At 37.3% G+C, this 25,722-nt stretch overlaps 1 long non-coding RNA gene across 3 annotated transcripts; it reads right to left on the reverse strand.

Moving 5' to 3' along the window:
* Window positions 1-12,312: 12,312 nt before the first annotated feature.
* LOC311280924 lies at window positions 12,313-20,259 on the reverse strand. Of its 3 annotated transcripts, none has more exons than XR_014625752.1 (6): window positions 19,566-20,259; window positions 19,210-19,319; window positions 19,071-19,114; window positions 17,902-17,966; window positions 14,232-14,333; window positions 12,313-12,659 (listed from the first exon to the last, which is right to left on the reverse strand). It is a non-coding gene; the product is annotated as an uncharacterized lncRNA (long non-coding RNA). The 3 variants fall into 3 exon arrangements; XR_014625753.1 differs by having other exon boundaries at window positions 14,232-14,262; window positions 19,566-20,248; XR_014625754.1 differs by lacking the exon at window positions 14,232-14,333 and having other exon boundaries at window positions 19,566-20,239.
* Window positions 20,260-25,722: the final 5,463 nt, after the last annotated feature.

The following is a 25,722-nucleotide window of genomic DNA, read 5'->3' on the forward strand; positions in this document are numbered from 1 at the left end:
CAGCTAAACTTAGCAGAACGCCTCCAACATCCCAAACATAGCCTAGGCCAGCTACAGAGGCGGCCCGGGTTAGGGCCGACCCATAAGCATAGATCTACCTGAGGGCTCAGAGGAGCCAAAGCCAACTTGATAGAGAGGCTGTGAAACACTCAACCTACTGACACCTTACAGAGCTCAGGGGAGCGAAGTACTCAGGATATCAATGTCACAAACCGATAGGTAAGACATAAGATCTATCTGAAGCGCCAGCGTCAGTCTAAACCTAAAACAAAAAAGCTTTTTTTTTTTTTTTTTAGGAAGACCAACTACTCTACCCCTGGGTGGCTAATAGCCCTGAGGCTAAACAGAAATGAGCGGCGGCCCACCACGCATAAAAAATGTTATGACCGGAAGGCCATCACACACTCAGCACGGAAGCCAAATCTTCTTTGAGCTTCCTAATTCGTTCCAGCCACCAACTGAGGGGAGGCTTCAGGGCCCTGAAGTCCAAAACTTACTTTACCTTATTCCTCCTTGCCAGTACGACTCCCTAAGTCTATACAGGGAACGAGGTCTGTAGAGAAATAAATGTCAGTGTTATTTGTACACACAGATATTCTTAAAAGACCAATCAGCTCACCTGCGGCATGCGGAGTGAAGACTCCACCAGAGATTCACAAAAACCTGGGGTCCACCACTTTTACATGCCTAAAAGAGGCGCTCACACTAATCAAGCCAAGGCGGGCCAACAGAACATAGTTCTATCATGGGCCCAGCCCCAGGCCTGATGTAGCAAGAACGCCTGGGGAGTCAGGAAGAGAGAGAGGGCTGGTAGAAAAAGGCCCTCCAGGGAGATCAACCCTTACTCACGCTGTGTGCGCTTGCGCTGGATGACCTCCCTTAGATCCCTCTTCTTGCGGGAGGCTCGCCTTCTCTGTGTCCTACTCCTCCATGGAGGGGGCGCACGAGAGGCGACACTGGACCTCTGGTCCTGTCTACGGTCCTCGGACCGAGAGGGACCAGGGCCTCCCGTCTGCCTGGGCTTGGACCCGGATCTCAGCGGTATACATGTTTCAAAAGCAGCTGAGTGTGCCTTCGCCTCTCTAAACTTCCCAACCACCGCATCCACGGAGGTGCCAAAAAGTTTAGAAGGCGAAACTGGTGAATTGAGGAGAAAAGGATTTCTCTTTCTCCCCGATATCAGCCATGTTAAGTCACAGATGCCTCTCCGTGGCCACCATCGCTGCCATCGATCGGCCGATCGCGGCAGCAGGCCCGGAGAGACAAAACTGTGGTTCGACGCAGCTCAGCAACCGCCTCAGGGGACAGCCCCGCCCCCTGGTCGAGATCCCACAGCAGGTCAGCCTGGTAAGCTTGCAGCACCGCCATGGTATGGGGAGCAGCGCCGGCCTGACCTGCTGCCGTGTATGCTCTGCCATTCAAACGAGCTGATACTTTAAGCGGTTTGGATGGCAGGGTTGGAGCTTTAAGTGTCGACACCCGCCCAGACACGAGACATTTTGTGAACGTCTCGTCAATCGGCGGTATCGACACATACCCATGCTTCCCGATCCACTCAACATCAGCAAAATTACCCCGCTGATGTCAGTGAATACGAGCAGAGCATGGGTTCTTCCAAGCCCTCTCGATCTCAGTATGGAGATCAGGAAGGAAAGGAAGGCTCACCTGAGCTGGTGGCATATGTTCAGGGAGAAACCGATCGTCAAGCCGCGAGCGATCTCTCCCTGAGCGCGCCGCCATGGCAACTGAAGTTTGTCGGCGGCGCGCCCCATATCAACCACCAGCTCAGCATACACGGGGCAGGATGGCTGACGAGGCTCTGGATCTAATTCATCCTCATCAGCCATTTCTTGCCCGTCCTGAAGAGCACTCGCTGCAGTACCAGTAGGAGAAACGTCTCCGTCATCCACCTGCAACACGCTCTCGTCAGTCGATGACGCATCTGAGAGGTTTTTTTTTTTTTTTTTTTTTTATTTGCACAGGACGCTCCCTCGAGAGCGTCCCGTGCGTGCTCTTCACTCAGACAGAAAATGCACATTTCATGTGTGTCACCCGGCAACAAAAACCTTGGGCACGGGTCAACACATATAATGAAATTCTTTACCTTAGGACTTGCCTTAAGTTTGTGCGCTTCATTTTCTAATTGCCGTTAATGCTTGACATTAAGACCAGACAAAACAGTCCCTGAAGACGAAAAGATGTTTGTCATGTTTGCAAGGCGCCCTTTTATACTTGCAGGTCGCATGTTAATCATTCACGTTAATGATTCACGGGCTGTCGCCGGTCAATGTGATTGCCGTGATTTGATATTGATTTCAGACACCTGTCACGCCTGAGGCGTTCCCCATAGCGTCATTCTGACGTAGTGTAGAGTTCCCTTTCGAAAGGGAACTGGTTTGTCAAAAAGAGAAAGTTCAGTCATATATTTAAAACGCCTCTTAAATGAAAGGCCTGCGTTTATCACACACGTTTTCCCATGTGCGGAATAGCATGAACTTACATCGGTTTGTCTTCGCCTAAAACTAAACACAGACCAACAAACAAAGAAATGTGAACAGTGTCATCTCAACAAGATGACTAATCTAGTGGAGTAATAAAAAGTCATTTGCGAAACCATACTTACAAACGTGTAACAAACGTACAAATTGCTCATCGTTTGAGTTTTCTATATTCTGTATGGAGCATAAACAATTTTTGTATGGCCTAACTTATTTTCTTAGTGATTTGGGGTCTTAATTTTACATGGTGATTTCTTCACACGTCATTTTTTTATTTTATCTGCAGGTTTTACCAGAGTGTGGCACTTTGTTTACCAGCCTCAAACGTTAATGAATGTGCAGCTCTCAGTGCAATAGTCAGATGTGATTCAGTTGTAACAGATTAAGTGTAAAACAGAATAACTTACTTTTCGAGCTGATGCTTCATGTGATCCCACATCATAGATAGCTGTAAAGTTGCACTAAAAAATATCAACTTAGTCAAACACTCTCAAGCAGAAAGACTATCACTCAAATTCTTAATTTGCATGTATTCCTATAAACACCGAATGTTGACAGTTCTCAAAGGAGAGTCCAACAAACAAAATAGTGCTATCTGAATAAGATGGACACTAGTGGAGTGATAAAACACCAAATGAACAAACTTTCACAATTGCTCACGAATGGATTTTGTGTATTTATTATAAATGTTACTTTTCAATGTATGCTGTGCCCTCTTTTCTTACTGATTTGGTCTTTTGAATTTTACAGGTGTTTTGGACACACATACAGTAACTCCTGTATAAATATTATGTTTGAATAAAGTGACTTCCATGATATTTTCTAGCATGAAGCTTTGTCTGGATCACTCAACACAAAGTTTTGTGTTCTGACCACACGAAGATTACACTAAGATTAGATTTCTTGAGTATTGAATGTTTGCACTGTACCCGAAACTTAGGCGTCAACATGTATCCCTTGTGGTTGTTACACACACACAGGTATAATTTGAAATGTAGGTTTGTCAAAAAAAAAAAAAAAACAGGTACATGCATACATTTAAAAAGTTTTCTAAGTGAAAATTGTGTTTTACTCATGTGAGGAAACTGCTCGGCTACAGTACTAATAAAAGATGCTGGTCATCAGTCTGTTTTAAAGAATAAAATAAAGTAAAAGTTTTATTTAAAGGAAATAGACAATAACTTTTCTTGCTTTTTGTACGGCAAACAAATGTATAAAATGTTTGAACATTTAAAATCCCTGTGTGTCTTATTTTACTCAGAATTTTGTAGTAAAATATGTAAATTTGTTGTTTTGCAACACACACACACACACACACACACACACACACACACACACACACACACACACACACACACACACACACACACACACACACACACACACACACTATGGGTTGGGTTAAAAATGAAAACATTTTCTTTAAAAAATACTAAAATAACAAAAGTAACAACCAAATTTATATACACTAAAAAGATGTTTTTGTGTGCGAGCCCAGAGAATCACCAGAAAGCTTTTGATGAAGTGTCATTCTTTAAACATCTAAGGCTAGCCTAAGCAACTGTCCTAAAACCATTAACAAACCCATTTAGGATGCACTCTTCCCCCGCCAGTTCCACTCGCAAACACCTTCACTGTGAGTTAGATAAATGTTTTGATTCTTTGTCTTTTTAACACTGATCCTATTGCCGTCGGGAAACAGATACAGATGTTCAAGAAAAAACGACACCTTTTCATGTTGAGAAGAATATAGCACGGGGTGTGTGGGTAATTAGGACTCTTTGGCTTGATGAACGTGTCTGATTCTTTGTCTTAGGCATTAACATAAAACCTTAAGTTCAGGTACTAGGCTACTGATCCTACTGAGGTGCACACACACACACCACACACACACACACAGTTGTTCTTAGTGGTCGACCGATATTGTTTTTTTGATGGCCGATGCCGATGCCGATATCTTAGAGAGCAGGGTGGCCGATGGCCGATATTTTATATATATATTTATTTTAATCAATATTTAATAAATTATAAATAAATTATAAAACAAATCTTTAAAATAAACATGCTTTTATACTTTAGATGGCAACTTCTTGTATCTGCAATTCAGATTAAAAAAGCACAAAGTAATTGTTTAGAAATATATGAATATGTGAATAAAAAGAAAGTAAACACTGTAACAAGGCACTCAGTAATCTGGTAATTTCGTGCTGGTAATCATATTTTTTCAAATAAAGACAAGGTAACGCTAATTTTACATACAGCACAGTGAAAACGATATTAATATGACACAGTTGGCAACTGGATATATCACAGATATGAATATGACACAGTTGGCAACTGGTTATATATCAGCATTTTTTAAAATGAAGGATTTAAAGTTTTTCGATTGCGTCTCCTGAAGCTGATCTTCTGTTCGCATTCACTCACTTCACACGGACCGACCGTCACTTGCAGACAGTAATGCACACTTCACAAGATATCACAGCTGGATTCAATTAAATCTGCAAGGTTTGTGAAATTAAATGTTTATTTCAGAGATTTGTTTAAATGACGTAGATGCGCATTTGCTGAATGTTGACGGCAAATGAGAAAGTATTTTAGCCTAATTGTTTGCCTTTTCTGTTACAAATAATATAAAAGCAAACGCTTTACTTTACTTACTTCGCATACCATTTACTTTCTTTGTTTACCAGTTCTGTCTAACAAAGTATTAGATATGACTGACAGAGATCGTAAATTAATGAAGACGGAGAATGTGAGTGAGCGCTGTTTGCCTTTGCCGTTCTCTTCTGGTGTTCTCAGCGCCGCCCGTCAAAATAAAAGTCCCGCTTCCAACACATCGGCCAATCAGAAAAACTTATCGGCCAATGCCGATATTTCAAAAATGGCAAATATCGGCCGATATATAGGCCTTGGCGATATATCGGCCTTGGCGATATATCGGTCGACCACTAGTTGTTCTTAAAAGAACATTTACCACTCTACAGATAAAGCGTTGTCGGGAAAATTCGTTTCGCGTACCTACCCCGAAGTGACAAAATAAAATAAAATAAAATTCTGTATCAAAATTTATAAGGAAAGACCAGTACTTTGTTTAGACTTGGTTTGTAGGGAATTACAAACCTGCGCACATATATTCAAACGCACATAACTATAGAACCAATTCTTAATGCGTATGTGAACGCCATCAGCGTTTCTCACAGGTTCGCGTTTAAAGTCTGTGTAGAGAGAACGGTGTCGTCTTAGCGGCCCCTAATTTAATAACAAATGATCATGGCGACGGAAGCGAATCAATCAAAACTAACTTTAGCTGGAAAATAACTTTATTAAAGAACCGCTATAAAGCCAAAACAATCTCTGTTACGTTAAATTATACGCTTATCTCTGTAAAGCTGCTTTGAAACAATCTACATTGTTAAAAGCGCTATATAAATGAAGATGACTTGACTTGACTTGACTTAAAAGAACATCCCCAGACATGTTATTTTAATGAATATAGCCAGTGTGGTGTAGGGGTAATGGTTTTCCTGAATGTCTTGACTCAAATACTTTGACTCAGTTAACATATAGGCTACCCTATTGATCAAACAACAACGATTTTGACACGCAGGGTGTCAACATTACGTAATACCTGCTTGGGTGAATTTCACCCCCAACAATCAAAGGAAAATACAATCAGCAACAGTTTCCCCCATACAGACGTTCCCCCTGTAAAAACATTTGACACCCACTGACCAGTCAGTTTGAGTGACACATGGATTCCTTGTCAATCACTAGGGTCATAAATCAATCAAAAGTGACACATAGTATATGTTAATACTACTGACTACATCATGCGTTGTGGTCGTGTCTAGGCACAGATCCACCATCTGATCTGGATTCGGCCCGGAAGCGGCTGACTACATCATGCCTTGTTGTGGTCGTGTCTAGGCGCAGATCCACCATCTGATCTGGATTCGGCTCGGAAGCGGCTGACTACATCATGCCTTGTTGTGGTCGTGTCTAGGCACAGATCCACCATCTGATCTGGATTCGGCTCGGAAGCGGCTGACTACATCATGCCTTGTTGTGGTCGTGTCTAGGCGCAGATCCACCATCTGATCTGAATTCGGCTCGGAAGCGGCTGACTACATCATGCCTTGTTGTGGTCGTGTCTAGGCGCAGATCCACCATCTGATCTGGATTCGGCTCGGAAGCGGCTGACTACATCATGCCTTGTTGTGGTCGTGTCTAGGCGCAGATCCACCATCTGATCTGGATACGGCCCGGATCCGGCTGACTACATCATGCCTTGTTGTGGTCGTGTCTAGGCGCAGATCCACCATCTGATCTGAATACGGCTCAGAAGCGGCTGACTACATCATGCCTTGTTGTGGTCGTGTCTAGGCACAGATCCACCATCTGATCTGAATACGGCTCAGAAGCGGCTGACTACATCATGCCTTGTTGTGGTCGTGTCTAGGCACAGATCCACCATCTGATCTGAATACGGCTCAGAAGCGGCTGACTACATCATGCCTTGTTGTGGTCGTGTCTAGGCGCAGATCCACCATCTGATCTGGATTCGGCTCGGAAGCGGCTGACTACATCATGCCTTGTTGTGGTCGTGTCTAGGCGCAGATCCACCATCTGATCTGGATTCGGCTCGGAAGCGGCTGACTACATCATGCCTTGTCGTGGTCGTGTCTAGGCGCAGATCCACCATCTGATCTGGATTCGGCTCGGAAGCGGCTGACTACATCATGCCTTGTTGTGGTCGTGTCTAGGCGCAGATCCACCATCTGATCTGGATACGGCCCGGATCCGGCTGACTACATCATGCCTTGTCGTGGTCGTGTCTAGGCACAGGTACATTCTTACAATGTAACAAGTATCATACACCCCTATCATACACCCGGTGCAATGCAGCGCCAGGCATGAGAAGTGTGTTTTTTGCTAGTTTCAGCTTGACGCAGTTATCATTTTCACGTCCTGCACCACGTTGTTTAAACAACAAATGCATTTGCGCCCATCTGTGCGCCCATGGGCTGCTGGTCTGAAAACTAGGTGTGTTCAGGCGCATTGTTGGCGCGTTGCTATTTTGAGGTAAACGAAACAAAAACCTGGTCAATGGCACAATAATGTTTTGTTATTTAAGGAAAAACGTTTTCAGGTTGGAGTGTTGGCACCAGTTCACCCAGTGCTACCCATGTTGTTTCTCCCCTATCCACCCGCGGGATTATGCAAGAGTGAGGAGGAGGTTTGACAGAGTCAACAATGTGTGAAACAAATAAAACTGTTCTCTGTGCATCCAGGCAGTGGCACGCCGCACCACCAGTGAGCGAGAGCTGAAGCGGACCGCTCGTTGCTCACTGCTCAAGCGCAGTACACCCTTGGGTTTTATCCAAAATAATACAGGGCCATCGTCTGCTTTTCAACAGTGTGTTAATGTCAGCAGCAGAAGGGGAGTCAGCTCAGATTTTAGATAAAGAAATAACCTCTTTATTGAGCAAAAGAGCAATTTGGTTGTGCCACCGGAAGACGGCCATTGTGGCTTTTACTCCCGATACTTGAGAGGGAGGTCTCCGTCCCATTCTGGATATACGGAACCTCAAGAAGCACCTCAGAAAATACTAGTTCAAAATGTTGACTTTAAAAATGTTATCACAATTTATTCGTCCCAGAGACTAGCTTGTGTCAGTCGATCTTTAGGATGCATATTTTCACATTAGCATCTACCCGACACACAGAAAATCCCTTAGGTTTGCCTATCAGGACACAGCCTACGAGTTTTTGTCAGTTCCATTCGGGCTGTCACTAGCTCCAAGGCTCAAAGCAGCGCTCACACCGCTGAGAATAATGGGTCTAAGAGTGTCAGCATATTTGGACGATCTATTGCTTTGCGCCCCGTCACGGCAGCAGGCGGAGAGAGAGAAAAAATGCTCGTGTCTCATTTGGAAAGCTTAGGCTTATAGATAAACGAGATAAAAAACTGCTTGGTGCCTGCAAAGGAGATAATTTACCTGGGTCTCAGACTGAACTCAGACCTGTATTAAGCATTTCTGTCGGAGGAGCGCATCAGGTCATTTTGCTGTCTATCCATTTTTCCGAAGGGAAAACTTCCATTGAGACTGTGTTTACGTCTTCTGGGGCTGATGGTCTCGACCGTTTCTGTCATTCCACTGGGACTGTTGTGAATGAGGGAGTTTCAGCACTGGATAGCGGCGCAGCGCTTGTGTCCAAAACGCCACCTCAACCGTAAAGTGATAGTGACGTCACTCTGCATGCACTCTGTCAGTGGAGAGATCTTTGATTAATTATGCAGCCCTAATGTTAGATCCAAAATTATTCACTTATTATTACTGGCAAACCACAATCTAGGAAGGACCACGTCCAACAGGAATAACTGTCGACTCAAGAGGAAGCTGTCTGAAAGGGAGCTTTGTTTACAAAAAACAAAAACAGCAGTTGTGAGAGGGGTGGCCAAGCTTAGACCAAGAGTGGCCACGGCTAGGTAATTTCATCAGCCGGCCCAGAAACGTTAGTAAAGACATTGTTAAAATAGTCCAAGTGACTACAGTGGCTCAACCTGAAGTTTATCAAGCGAGAATGCTTTTTGTGCAAAAAAAAAAAAAAAAAACTAATAATAACGACTTTATTCAACTATTCAGTTTCTTCGGTGTGGGCCTCTGACATGAGTTCACGAGAGCGCCACGACGCATGCGCATAAATATCTGCAGAAAAACAGTTGTCTTATTTACACTCAGTGACGCAGGCGCAGAACTCACATGCTAGATGGCAGTCGGCTGTAGTTCTCTCGGTGTGTTATTGGCCAGCCGCCCCTGCGTGTCCCGTTCCAGACTAAACTGCCAGTGTGAAAGCACACATACAGGACACTTAGGAAACAGTTGAACTGCTGAATCTTTTCATATCTCCTTCATCTCCATGCCTTTATGCCAAATTATGGAGAATATAGTACCAATAAGTGATCAAATCATTAATAAACTCCCTAATTATGAGAGCCTTATGGTTAGCGCAATGTTGTAAATTAGCGCTTAAAAAACATTTGCCAATATCTTCAAAACCATTAGGCCGATATCTTCGAAACCATTTGATCGGTCAAGACGAAACCACCGTAGGAAGTTCGGAAACACAGGTCGTTGGCTATATGCTGATGCCCAAATGTCAAAATTTTGATAGGAAGAGGCAAAAAAATCCAATCAAAGTCGGCCCATAGGTCAAATAAATGTCTTTAACTCCAAAACAAAATGAGATATTTTCACCAAATTTGACACACATGTGTGGGCTCACTCTGAGAACACATAAAAAAAGCGGTGGAACTGTAATAGAACAAAACAAGGACATTGCCATTAATTACAATATATTATCACGATATTAAATGCAAAACTCTAAATGTTACAAAACTCGCTGTGTGTCTTGATAATCCATTAAATCATATTTTTAGTTACTGTATATATGATTTTTCAGCCATTTTCCCTAAAATCATCTTTAAATGTCTTTCATTTCTCATTGTTGCAGTTGGTCTGACACTCCCAGCCATGTTGGCATGTCTGATTGTCTTCTTTGCGCTTGGCCCCGATAATTGCAGCTTACAGCTATATTTTATATTGACTTCTTTCCCTATCGCATATTTTAGTAATCATCGTAAATTGTGTATCATTTGAAAACTTTATCACTCAAAATTCATCCTGTGCAATGAAAACGGTACTTTAAATCCTTTTAGCAGGCTCCTCCCCCTATTGGGCGGAGTCATGTTAATTTGTGACAGAAAAAACGCATCAAAACAATTTAATAAAACTTGAGCCTCAAGAAACATTTGATTATTATCAATTTTGAAATTTGAACAAAATGTTTTTTGATTATTTGATGAATAGGAAGTTCAAAAGAACAGCATTTATTTGAAATAGAATATTTTGTAAGATTATAAATGTCTTTACTGTCACTTTTGATCAATTTAATGTGTCCTTGATGAATAAAAGTATTCATTCATTTCTTTCATTTCTTTTTTCTTTTTTTCATTTCTGTGTTGTTTTATACATAATCAATAGGTTTATTTTGTACCATCACTTCAGTTCAGTTATGCTGTGCATTTCTAGCGCTTCACAGCTGGGAGCTGATTGGTCAGCTGGTGATGACTGTCCATGGAGAAAACGAGAGAAACTCGTTTGAAACTCGTCTGCCGTTCCTCACATGAATCTGATTGTGTGTTTGCAGGTTCGGGCTCACCTTACATCACACGCTGAGCCTGGCGTCAGCTTACAGCGAGGTGCGTCCCGACACTCAGACCCCTGCGGTCTCCACACTGAACTCAGACGGGGCGGCCATGGTCGACTACATCTTCTACTCCACCCGGAGGAGCGGATCTGCTGGAGAGGAAGGTAATGACCTGAGCTCCATCAACTATCATCCAGCATGAAGATGAGCTCAGTTTAAAGCTTCGTCTACATTAATCCGGATACAATTGAAAACGCTGTTTTCGTTTCAAAGCGCTCTCCGTCCACTCTGGCGTTTTCAGGCTTTTTCCACAAGCTTCTCATCCACACTGAAAAGTCGGAAAACGCTAAATTCACCTTTACTGCGCATGTGTAAACCCTCACAAGAGCTCACTGAGATGATACTGACGGGAAAATAAATAATACAGTTATTGTGCAATTCTTCTGACAGGATAATTTTATTTAGCAAAATCCCAGCTAGAAATTTTTTGTTCTAAAAATGTTCTAAGAACATTAGCATGTATTGTTCTATAAATGTTTTCAGCGGCTAGTTTTAGTTTTGTTCTCAGAATGTTCTTTTAAAAGTTTGGAGAACATTCTTTAAAAACATTATTAAAATGTTTAGTAGTAACATTCTTTTAACATTATTCTCTAATTTTCTCAGAACGTTTTCAGCGGCTAGTTTTATTTGTGTTCCCAGAATGTTTTTTTAAATGTTTAGAGAACATTTTCTAAAAACATTATTAAAATGTTTAGTAGTAACATTTTTATAACATTATTCTCTGACGTTCTTATAATGTTTTTAGCGTGTAGTTTTATTTTTGTTCCCAGAATGTTCTTATAAATGTTCGGATAACATTTTTTTAAAAACATTATTAAAATGTTTAGTAATAACGTTCTTATAACATTATTCTCTAATGTTCATAGAACGTTTTCAGCGGGTAGTTTTATTTTTGTTCCCAGAATGTTTTTTTAAATGTTTAGAGAACATTTTCTAAAAACATTATTAAAATGTTTAGTAATAACATTCTTATAACATTATTCTCTAACGTTCTTATAATGTTGTAAGCGGATAGTTTTATTTTTGTTCCCAGAATGTTCTTTTAAATGTTCGGATAACATTATTTAAAAACATTATTAAAATGTTTAGGTGTACCATTCTTACAACATTATTCTCTAACGTTCTTAGAAAGTTTTCAGGGGGTGTTTTTATTTTTGTTCCCAGAATGTTCTTTTAAAAGTTCAGATAACATTTTTTTTTACAACATTATAAAAATGTTTAATAATAATATTGTTAGAACATTATTTCTCCTAAAAGGTAGGATAACATTCTCTAAGAACACTCTAAAAATGTTTCGTGATGATGACCTTCTATAAATGTTTAATCATAACATTTTTAGAACATTATCCCTTTATTCTTATAAAGTTTTTAGCAGGAAGTTTTATTTTTATTCTTAGAACGTTCTTCTAAAAGTTAGGATAACATTCTCTAAAAATACTCTTAAAAATACTAGGCTACTTAACATTCTTATAAATTTTTTAGTGGGAAGTTTTATTTTTGTTCCCAAAATGTTCTCTTAAACATAAAAAATGCTTAGCTATAACATTGTTAAAACATACAATTTTATTAATCTCTAAAATAAAACAAAAATCTAACAGGTTTATGAATGGCATTCACATAAATTATTAGAAGTTCTGCGTACAGTAGATGCCCAACATTAAATGAAGAACTCAGTAAAGTCCAATGTGCAATCACACGTCTTGACTGCTGTTTGCTCAGAGCGCTCATCATCAGTCTTTGGTTGTCTTGGTTCTTGCAGAAAAAGAATAAAGTCATCTGCATTAATAGGTGTTCTACTGTTCTTCTCTTCTTCTTTTTCAGCTGCTATCCCAGTTAGCAGAATTGAGCTTCATTCTCTGTGTGCATGGTAGAGTTTTTCCTCATAGCCTATAAAAGAAGATCATGCAACAGTGTAAACAAAAATAATACAAATACATATTACATATTAAGATCACAAGCAATATTGACTTTGAAAACTTTCAAAATTAGCCAGCCTAATTATTAATCAGAAATTAATTAGATTAGTTTATTTAAAAGTATAAATATGATACCTTATGAGTATCTATTTTGTTTCTGTAATTTAAAACATATACTTAATCCATTATATACATGTTAAAGGGATACTCCACTTTTTTTGGAAATAGGCTCATTTTATAACTCCCCCAGAGTTAAACAGTTGAGTTTTACCGTTTTCTAATCCATTCAGCCGAGTTTCTGATATTTAGAAGAATGTCAGTAACCAGACAGTTTCTGGTCTCATTGACTTCCATAGTATATATTTTTTCCTACTATGGAAGTCAATGAGACCAGAAACTGTCTGGTTACTGATATTCTTCCAAATATCAGAAACTCGGCTGAATGGATTCGAAAACGGTAAAACTCAACTGTTTAACTCTGGGGGAGTTGTAAAATGAGCCTATTTCCAAAAAAAGTGGAGTATCCCTTTAATAACACAACTAGAGGCTAAATTATTTTAACAAACTACAAACTTGGCTTGAGAAGTGTGAACCTCGAACTCAGGTAGCCTTGAGCACAGCTGCAGCATGTCACAGCACTGCCCACGATGCTTTTGCTCTGATGTAACAGCTCATTTTCATCAGTTATATTGTCTATGGATTGTTACATTTCTTACAGATTTCTGCTTGTTTTAAATCAGATACAGATAATGTGAGCTACTGTCTGTGCATATGAAAGCTTGTTTCCGCCATGGAATACAATTTTTAAAAAAGGTAATTGCGAATCACAATTCAAACTTTTTTTTCTCAGAAGTGCAAGATATAAACTCGCAATTGGCCGTTTGAAAGTCAGAATCACAGGATAAATTAGTAAAACCTGAGAAAAAAAAGCAATTCTGGCTTATTTCTTTTTGCTGTCGTTTCTATATGAGAACATTAATGCACTTCATCAATACAGCTGCTCTGAGAGTCACTTCAGCAGCATTTTAGCTTCATTTGAGAAAAACTATCATCATATCATAAAACACAGAGAAACTCAAAGGTCTACACGGCAATCCGTCAAATAAAAGTTTGGTTTAACCTTTGAAGAACGTTTTGCTTAAATCATTACATTTTAAATAATTGGTTATACAGTAGCAATTTAATTAAACCATTCAAATGGAATCAAGAAAACAAAAAAAAATTTACTTTTGGGAGATGCGAGAGCAAAGTAGTCCAGTGATAATTAACAGGCAGCCATGGTTAATGCAATTTGCAAAGACCCGCCCCCTTTAGTTACTGTTGCTATGTCCAACAAGCCATGGCGCTCTCACGCCACACATCATGTTGTCACGCAATGAAAAATACATTGCGGATCACAGAAAAAACGCTGAAACGTTTAAACGCAGAGACAAGACAGAGCAGGTTACTTTTGATATGAAAGTTGAAACAAAGTCTCAACGTTTAATTTGTGTAATTTCTTTAGAAAAAAATATTTTTGGTAAAATAAAAATGTAAAAAATACCTGTCAATCAAACTCCCTCGAAGGGTGAATTCTGAGGGGAGTAAAAAAGACAGCTCACAATTCTGATATTTTCTTGCAATTGTGTGTTCTTGCCTCACAATTCTGAGAGAAAAAAAAATACTGTAATTTTACTGATGGAAACAGACAGTAAAAAAGTGGACTTCAAAGATTTCTTATTCTGTAGCTCCCTGTGGGATTTTTTTGACAAGTCCATAAAAATGCATCCATCCATGATAAAAGTACTCCACACGGCTCTGGCAGGTTAATAAAGGCGAAAGGTGAAGCGAAGTGATGCGTTTGTGTAAGAAACATATCCATATTTTATATTTTAGGGCTGGGAATCGATTAAAAAAAGTAACTGATTATTTACACAATTTGCTGTAATTAAATGCAATTAATTGCATTTCCCCCAAGCTTGTAATCATCAATATTTAAACTTAGAATAACCTAATTAAACAACAAAAAGGAAAAAAAGGAACAGAAAATAGCCCTGTATTAAAATAATATTAAACATCAATATATCAATATATTATTAGGTAACACTTTAAAATACGGATCCTTCGTTAATGAATAACTACACAGGAACAAATGAGTAACACAATATTAACAATCTAGTAACTACAGTTAACTAACAAGTAACTCTGATTAACGAATTAGTAAGTAATAGCACACAGATTTAAGTGGTAGTTAACTATTAACTAATCAATAACTACTATTTTTTAATACTTCCCAGAGAAATAATGAAAAAAATTCACAATTCATGCAAAACTTAATAACTAATGCAGGACAAATTACTAGCACTAGATTAACATTACTGCTAGATACTGTACACTAATTATCAATATGTAGTAGCGTAGCAGACTTATGATTTGGGAAAGCTGTCAATAATTAGCCTATGCACTGCTGTCTTTTAGAGAACTATTCATAAACTAAATAATTTTTAAGAATTGTTTTTATAAATGCACTTGTCTGGAACACTTACCCTGTGGCCGATTTTCCGGCATTCCTCTGGACTGGCTTTGAATAACTAGACTCATCATGGTGAGTACTGGAACATACTGAGTCATCAGCCATCCAAATACCAGTTATTTTATTATTTAACCTACCTCTCAAAATTGTTTTTATGTATGTCTCTTTGTTCATATGTATATATATATATATATATATATATATATATATATATATATATATATATATATATATATATATATATATATGTGTGTGTATATATATCCTGTGAATGATTAGATGATTCTACCCTTTCGGGTTGGCTCTTTATTAGTAACTACAGCATGGAATCATGATAACTAGTAATGACTCAAGTGTTAATGCATACTTTTATAGGACTTACAAATTATTTGGATCCGTATTCTAAAGTGAAGATCATGTTAACTAACTAGTAATGACTCAAGTGTTACTACATACCCCTATAGGAACTACTAATTATTTGGATCCGTATTCTAAAGTGAAGATCATGTTAACTAACTAGTAATGACTCAAGTGTTACTACATACCCCTATAGGAACTACTAATTATTTGGATCCGTATTCTAAAGTGAAGATCATGTTAACTAACTAGTAATGACTCAAGTGTTACTACATACCTCTATAGGAACTACTAATTATTTGGATCCGTATTCTAAAGTGAAGATCATGTTAACTAACTAGTAATGACTCAAGTGTTACTACATACCCCTATTTGGATCCGTATTCTAAAGTGATGATCATGTTAACTAACTAGTAATGACTCAAGTGTTACTACATACCCCTATAGGAACTACTAATTATTTGGATCCGTATTCTAAAGTGAAGATCATGTTAACTAACTAGTAATGACTCAAGTGTCTCAAATGACTCAAACTATAATAAAATAACTGGTATTTGGATGGCTGATGACTCAGTATGTTCCAGTACTCACCATGATGAGTCTAGTTATTCAAAGCCAGTCCAGAGGAATGCCGGAAAATCGGCCACAGGGTAAGTGTTCCAGACAAGTGCATTTATAAAAACAATTCTTAAAAATTATTTAGTTTATGAATAGTTCTCTAAAAGACAGCAGTGCATAGGCTAATTATTGACAGCTTTCCCAAATCATAAGTCTGCTACGCTACTACATATTGATAATTAGTGTACAGTATCTAGCAGTAATGTTAATCTAGTGCTAGTAATTTGTCCTGCATTAGTTATTAATTAGTTTTGCATGAATTGTGAATTTTTTTCATTATTTCTCTGGGAAGTATTGAAAAATAGTAGTTATTGATTAGTTATTAGTGAACTACCACTTAAATCTGTAAAAAAATTCAGTAGTTCTCTGGGAAGTATTAAAAAATAGTAGTTATTGATTAGTTATTAGTGAACTACCACTTAAATCTGTGTGCTATTACTTACTAATTCGTTAATCAGAGTTACTTGTTAGTTAATTGTAGTTACTAGATTGTTAATATTGTGTTACTCATTTGTTCCTGTGTAGTTATTCATTAACGAAGGATCCGTATTTTAAAGTGTTACCTATTATTATTTTCAATAATCAATCAACATAATAAATTTAACAATTTATTATTATAATTTTTTTTTTCTAATTATCAAAATAAAACATAGTCCTACAAAGCTATTATTACAAGAGCATGTGATCAGAGCAGGTAATTTTACCATTGTTGCCAGCATGACTATACCAGCTCAGTAGGGCTATTTCACAGAAGTCTACTACTGAGAAATTTCACGTTATTTGACTTTGCTTTTCCAGTGCATGATCGGTACATGATTGGAGCGTTTGGGCCGTTAACGACAGAGCAGAACGCGCAGCGCAAACACGGAGCAGAACATTGAGCAAAGAGCTCAATGTTTGCTCAGTGTTGTGTGTGTGTGTCAGTGCACCGACACACACACACGGAATGGAGAGCGCGGAGCGGAAAAGACCCGGTCATGAAAGCTGCGCGAGAATAAAACCTGATCGCCAAACACGGAGGGGCGGGACGGCATATTTTGCAGCCTTTTCCGCAACAGGAAGTCATTAAAATGAGGCAAAAAAAGTGCTGCGTTAATTGCATTTTTTTTATAAACTCGTTAAGCATCTCAAATTAATCGCGAAGATTAACGTGTTAATTCCCCCAGCCCTACCATATTTATAATTTTATCGACTTAAATAACTAGCTTCCAGCAGACAGCCATATGCAAGTCAAATTACGCCCAAAGAGTTAGTCAACGCATCGATACGCATATGAGCCTGCAAGGCTACGCATCACTACACTTCGGCCGCCATATGCGTCTATGAGTGGAAAAATGTGTCGTCCCAGTTTTTGATACGCGACGCACCGTTGTATGCAATACTATGCGTTGTTGGTGGGGGCAAAACTGCAAGTTGCTTGCGTCCGACGTGTTGACTATAAAAGGCTCTTGTCGGTGCATGACATAGGAGTAGCATAAGCTTTGACGGCTCTCGCGGTTCAAACAAACAGGGCTAGGCAATAAATTCAAGCTCCTCCCACATTTCTCTTTATATGATTCTCTTTAATGATCATTTTTCTAAAAATCTCTGTGGAAAGAAAGTCAGATATAAATCTGGGACAGATATAAATCTGGCACGAGGGAGAAAAAAATAGATCATTTTTATTTTGGAGTGCATTGTGCGTTTAAAATTGACTACGGTTTTATAAAATGCAGTGGATACTTACTAGTGATGGACTTGTTTCTCTGTTGGTGCCTGTTCTGCTCCGTAAACATTGGTCCAATGCTTGATCTTAAGAAAATGTAAAAAGTGTGTTAATGTGTGTTAACAGACTATTGATCTGGGTGACATAGGACCATTTTTTATGTTTTCCTTAAGTGTTAGGCTATATAAATCTGGAGAACCCTTACTAACATTAACCATGGTTTTGCTACACTAACTAAATGGTAATAAATTATTGTAATCAATCCACCATAAAAATATTGTTTCTACACTTTACTATAATAAAAACCATGGTTAATTTAGCAAAGGACCCTGGGAACATGTCCTAAAAAGAACAGCTCATCCAAAAAATAGACTCTCTATCGTTATTTACCGGTACTCCATGTTGTTCCAAAACTGTATGAATTTATTTTGTATAACCTTAATTAAGATATCTTGAGAAATGACTTCACTGTTTTTTTTTTTTTTTTTTATAAAATGGGTTCCAATGTTGTTTAATTCCCAACATTCTTGTGTTTCAGAGAAGTAAGTCATACAGGTTTGAAAATAATTTCATTTTGAAAGGACATTTATGTTATGTATAAAGACACAATGTTCTCAGTTCCCTCATTGTAAAGCTCCTATGCTGAGGTTTATTTAATTTTATTTTTTCAAAATGTTGCAAGTAAAATGTTCTAATTGTGTTAACTTGTCACATTAGAAGAACGTTTTATGAAGAACATTCAACATCTCATCTCTCAATGATATCCTCAAAACATTTCCCTAACGTGACAGAGAGAATGTTCTTCTTTTGTTATCATGAAACATTGGGACAATGTTATATTGAGATCATTGTACAACTTTAACTTTAGCAACATTCCCAAAATATGCTCAAAATGTTGCAAGTAGAATGTTCTTCTTTTGTTATCATGAAACATTGGGAACATTTGTTTCCATAAAATGGGTTCCAATGTTGTTTTATTCCCAACATTCTTGTGTTTCACAGAAGTCATACAGGTTTGAAAATAATTTCATTTTGAAAGGACATTCATGTTTGGGTCAGCTAGGCCCATAAAAGCTCATATCAAGAAGACAGGTACAATTTTGACTGGAGGGTTTGGACCAGTGTGCCTTTGAGCAGAGTTTACATGTTCTGCCTCTATTTCACGTGTATTTTACTATGACAATACTCACCGCAACTGAAGATCATGTGGCTGGATAATTTATTCCCAAAATTCCTGGATAATGGGAAACACACACATACAGCAATATTATTAGCTATTTGTATTTACTTACTAAAAGAGACATAAAAAGCTTGCAAATTTTTACTCACCAGCTCAAAAACATATTATGATGATGACTCATCATTTTGACGGTAACGTTAGGCCGATATCCCGCGATCATTCAAAAGCCTAGTTTTCATAGTGTGGTTCGAGTTCCTCTCTGTATAAAGACACAATGTTCTCAGTTCACTCATTGTAAAGCTCAGACTATGCTGAGGTTTATTTTTATTTATTTTTATCAAAAACTAACTTAGCTGACAATATTTAGCCTAACGTTACACATGCAGCCTGAAACATTGACATAATATCGATATTGCTCTAGTCGCATTTAAAATTAGCTTCTCAATTTAACACACTATATTTTGATGTAGCAGAATGTATTTTTATATAAAATAAAGTTATTTACCTTCCGCAGATTGCAATATGTCCGTTACACGTAGGCTACGTTGTTAAAATTCGTTGTCCATTTACATCCCGCAACTCGCTCAAAATAAAAATGTAACAGTACGATGCAAAATAATCCATGTTTTAAACAATGTAAAAGCCACAGAACCGAAGGAGGCTAGTACTGAAGATCCTCCCGAGCAGCAGCAGCGCGCGCACACACACACTCTCACTCTAACAGACGAATATTCAAACTTCAAACTTGACCAGTAAAAGGCGCGCATAGCTGCCATTGGCCAGATTCCTGGATGACAGTCTGAATAGCCAATCATGCTCAAAACAACTCGAAGAGACAGCCAATAATGTGGTAACATTGCAATTACAGGAAAAGATTACATGTTTTAAAAGAAAGAATATGAAAAAAATGTGCACGGCTATTTATTTAGTTGTATTTGTAAGCTGGCTGTTATATTTAATCAATTGGTTAAATGGTGTCTTCATTGCAGTGCATGATAAAAAAATAAATAAACTTACAATAACATATAAATAATAATAATAAATTACACAAATAATATATACCATGTATAACAACATATATTTACCACTGCTCTGCCAAACAGCAGTTTAAAAGAGCAAACATATTATATATTAAACAGAGCAAACATTGCATATGTAGGCTATTCATATACAATTCTGTATACCTACCTACATGAAAAACTAATGGATTGGTATCATGGTAACATTAGAGTTACATTCATGTGACCCATAATGATCCTTTTTCACTTTAACAAAATATTGACCTTTCCTTTAGAAACACTCTTATGCCTAATAATGTCAACTTGCTTTTCACCCTGTGTGGCACAGTTACACAACCTGTTGGTTTAGGGTAAATCCTCTGTCCAACACAACACTTTGGTAACATTGGCATAATTCTATACAAGTTGCAACATATACCCCGGGTTTCACAGGCAAGGTTTAAGCCTGTAGTCCCAGACTAAAATGCACGTTTGAGCTGTTTTACCTGAAAGCAACTTGCACTGACATATCTTAAAATATGTCAGTGCCATTGTTTTGTCTCAAGATGCACACCAGTAATGTTTCTTTTTCTTTTTTCTAAGGCACATTTTTAAAAGCTAATTAAATGCACTAAGGCCTAATCCTGGCTTAATCTAAACTCTGTGAAACCGGGTCTGGGTTAGAAATTAAGGGTTAAGGTTAACCCTAACACCCTAACCCTTGTCTACAGACTTTTATTTAACAGCATGGATACTCCAAGGTGTTGACTGCAGTGGTTAGGCCTTTAGCGTTGATACAGGACGAATAACTTCTTACTGTGACAGTCTGTAATGTATTTTAGCAAAGAGTGTTTGTATGGATTGTCCCTAATTAAGCTAGAGCTATTGGTGCATTCAAGTCATGTCATAAAGATCGTATTTACAAGTTGAACGCCACCACAATGATGAGAATATGAGTAGGAAGCTCAGGATTTTCTTTAACCCCGATCTTGAAGAGTTAGGGGTGTGTCAGTGGGAAACATTGTGGGATACCACTATACTTAGGTATTCAGCAGTGACAATGAAGTAAGCTAATGCCTGCACAAAATATGATAGCATTAATATGTAACAGTATAATATGTGATGATAAAGTTTACAGTGGCTTCATTAATTTAAAACATTAAACAAAATTGTAAAACCTCATGAATACAAACTTCCCAGGAGGACTTAAATGCACCATATGTTCCATCGTGAACCCTGTTGGCCTGCTGTCTGACCAGCAAGCTCAATTTAACAATAATTGTGTAGTTTGATTGCTAAATGTTACATTTAAAATGTTCTAGTTTTGTTAACACGTCACATTACAAGAATTTTTTTTAAAAACACTCATCATCTCAGGTCTCAGTGATATCCTCAAAACATTTTACGAACGTTGATTTGATAATGTTCCTCCTCTGTTATTATGGAACATTGTGCCAATGTTTTACTGAGAACATTATATAATCTGTTATCTCAACAACATCCTCAAAACATCCTTAAAATGTTGCAATTAAAATGTTCTAATTGTGTTAACACATAACATTACAAGAACGTTTTATAAAGAACATTCAACATCTCATCTCTCAATGATATCCTCAAAACATTTTCCTAATGTGACAGAGAGAATGTTCTTCTTTTGTTATGACAAAACATTGGGACAATGTTATATTGAGATCATTGTACAAACTTTAACTTTAGCAACATTCCCAAAATATGCTCAAAATGTTGCAAGTAAAATGTTCTAATTGTGTTAACTCGTCACATTAGAAGAACATTTTATAAAGAACAATAAACATCTCATCTCTCAATGATATCCTCAAAACATTCTACAAATGTGACAGAGAGAACGTTCTTCTTTTGTTATGACAAAACATTAAGACAACGTTATTTTGAGATCATTGTACAAACTTTAACTTAAACAACATTCCCAAAATATGCTCAAAATGTTGCAAATAAAATGTTCTAATTCTGTTAACTCGTCACATTAAAAGAACGTTTTATAAAGAACAATAAACATCTCATCTCTCAATGATATCCTCAAAACATTTTCCTAATGTGACAGAGAGAATTGTTCTTCTTTTGGTTTTATGAAACATTGGGACAATGTTATATTGAGATCATTGTACAAACTTTAACTTTAACAACATTCCCAAAATATGCTCAAAATGTTGCAAGTAAAATGTTCTAATTGTGTTAACTCGTCACATTAGAAGAACGTTTTATGAAGAACATTCAACATCTCATCTCTCAATGATATCCTCAAAACATTTTCCTAACGTGACAGAGAGAACGTTCTTCTTTTGTTATGACAAAACATTAAGACAACGTTATTTTGAGATCATTGTACAAACTTTAACTTAAACAACATTCCCAAAATATGCTCAAAATGTTGCAAGTAAAATGCTCTTCTTTTGTTATCATGAAACATTGGGACAATGTTATATTGAGATCATTGTACAAACTTTAGCTTTAACAACATTCCCAAAATATGCTCAAAATGTTGCAAGTAGAATGCTCTTCTTTTGTTATCATGAAACATTGGGACAATGTTATATTGAGATCATTGTACAAACTTTAGCTTTAACAACATTCCCAAAATATGCTCAAAATGTTGCAAGTAGAATGCTCTTCTTTTGTTATCATGAAACATTGGGACAATGTTATATTGAGATCATTGTACAAACTTTAGCTTTAACAACATTCCCAAAATATGCTCAAAATGTTGCAAGTAAAATGTTCTAATTGTGTTAACTCGTCACATTAGAAGAACGTTTTATAAAGAACATTCAACATCTCATCTCTCAATGATATCCTCAAAACATTTTCCTAATGTGACAGAGAGAATGTTCCTCTTTTGTTTTTATGAAACATTGGGACAATGTTATATTGAGATCATTGTACAAACTTTAACTTTAACAACATTCCCAAAATATTCTCAAAATGTTGCAAATAAAATGTTATAATTTTGTTAACTTGTCACATTAAAATAACGTTTTATAAAGAACAATAAACATCTCATCTCTCAATGATATCCTCAAAACATTTTCCTAACGTGACAGAGAGAACGTTCTTCTTTTGTTATGACAAAACATTAAGACAACGTTATTTTGAGATCATTGTACAAACTTTAACTTTAACAACATTCCCAAAATATGCTCAAAATGTTGCAAGTAAAATGTTCTAATTGTGTTAACTCGTCACATTAGAAGAACGTTTTATAAAGAACATTCAACATCTCATCTCTCAATGATATCCTCAAAACATTTTCCTAATGTGACAGAGAGAATGTTCCTCTTTTGTTTTTATGAAACATTGGGACAATGTTATTTTGAGATCATTGTACAAACTTTAACTTTAACAACATTCCCAAAATATGCTCAAAATGTTGCAAGTGGAATGCTCTTCTTTTGTTTTTATGAAACATTGGGACAATGTTATATTGAGATCATTGTACAAACTTTAACTTTAACAACATTCCCAAAATATTCTCAAAATGTTGCAAATAAAATGTTATAATTTTGTTAACTCGTCACATTAAAATAACGTTTTATAAAGAACATTCAACATCTCATCTCTCAATGATATCCTCAAAACGTTTTCCTAACGTGACAGAGAGAACGTTCTTCTTTCGTTATAATGAAACATAGGGACAATGATATTTTGAGATCAAAGTACAACTTGTTATTTCAGAAACATTCCCAAAACATCTTTTGAATGTTGCAGTTAAAATGTTATATCTTAGTTTTCATATAACGTTATAGGAAAAATTTTTTAAATGAGAAAACATCCTTAAAATGTTCGGTAAACATTACATTCAAATGTTTTCTTTAGAACATTAACCAAACTTGTAGGGAATGTTAGCGAAAGTTCTGAGAACGTTCCCTGCTAGCTGGGATATCTCATCATTCACTGAAGCGTCCAGCAAACTCACTCAGCACTATACATCCTTCAGCTGAAAGAGAGAGAACCTGAAGGCTTGTGTGTTGATTGTCTGTCCTCTGTCAATAAACTGCAGACATGGTCCACCGTCAAGTCAAGTCAAGTATATTTGTATAGCGCTTTTCACAATACAGATTGTATCAAAGCAGCTTCACAGTTTTAAATTAAAATAATACAACAAGGTTTGTTTCTAGTGGAATTTATTGATTGATAAAATCAAATTAAATTAAATATCCCCAGAATATCCCCAACTGAGCAAGCCAAAGGCAACAGTGGCAAGGAACCGAAAAACTCCATCAAGTGACCTAATGGTGTCCTAAAACTCCATCAGGTGACCTAATGGAGAAAAAAAAACCTTGGGAGAACCCAGGCTCAGTCGGGGGCCAGTTCTCCTCTGGCGTTTATTAACTAGAGGCCGGATTGTAATTTGAACTGTAAGATTAAAAATATTATATGAATGCCTGGCTGAAGAGATGCGACTTTAATCTAGTTTTAAACTGGGAGAGCGAGTCTGAGCAACGAACACTATCAGGAAGGCTATTCCAGAGTTTTGGAGCCAAATGTGAAAATGCTCTCCCTCCTTTGGTGGATCTGGATATCCTAGGTATGACCAAAAGCCTCGAATTTAGTGATCTTAAAGAGCGCGATGGATTATAGGGCGATAGAAGATCCGTTAAATAGACTGGAGCTAAGCCGTTTAGGGCTTTATAAGTCAGTAGCAATACCTTGTAATTAATACAGAACTTTATAGGTAACCAATGCAGTGATGATAAAATTGGTGTTATATGATCATATTTTCTTGATCTAGTAAGAACTCTAGCGGCGGCATTTTGGACTAACTGTAGCTTGTTTATTGAGGATGCAGGACAACCAGCTAATAAAGCATTACAGTAATCTAGTCTCGAGGTCATGAATGCATGAACTAACTTTTCTGCATCAGAAACTGATAGCATATTATGTAGCTTAGCAATGTTTCTAAGGTGGAAAAGGGCAGTTTTTGTAACATATGAAATATGATTTTCGAAAGACAGGTTGCAATCGAGTATAACACCCAGGTCTTTTACTGTAGAGGTTAAAGTAACAGGACATCCTACGATGTTAAAGTTGTATTGCGAGAGGTTTTGTGGGCGGTTTTTTGAACCGATGATTAGTACCTCTGTTTTGTCTGGATTTAATAAAAGAAAATTACGCATCATCCAATCTTTTATATCTTTAACACACTCTGTCAATTTGGATAATTTAGCGTTTTCATCTGGCCATGATGAAATATATATTTGAGTGTCATCAGCATAACAATGGAAACTAATGTTTCTATGTAACTAATGTAACTAACTCCATGTTTCCTTATAATATTTCCAAGTGGCATCATATATATTGAGAATAACAGAGGGCCTAACACAGATCCCTGCGGCACTCCATAGTTTACTGGAGTTATGATTGATTTTTCTCCATTTAAATAGACAAAATGGTAGCGGTCAGATAAGTATGATCTGAACCAGCTTAATGCTTGTCCTTGAACACCAGTATAATTTTGTAGTCAATCTAAGAGTATTGTGTGATCTATAGTATCGAACGCAGCACTAAGATCAAGTAAAACTAGTATTGAGATACAGCCTTGGTCAGAAGCTAAAAGTAAATCATTTGTGATTTTAACGAGCGCAGTTTCAGTGCTATGATGTGGCCGGAAACCAGACTGAAACTTTTTTA

The sequence above is a fragment of the Rutilus rutilus genome, assembly GCF_951802725.1.
Source record: "Rutilus rutilus genome assembly, chromosome: 21".
NCBI classification, from domain to species: Eukaryota; Metazoa; Chordata; class Actinopteri; order Cypriniformes; family Leuciscidae; genus Rutilus; species Rutilus rutilus.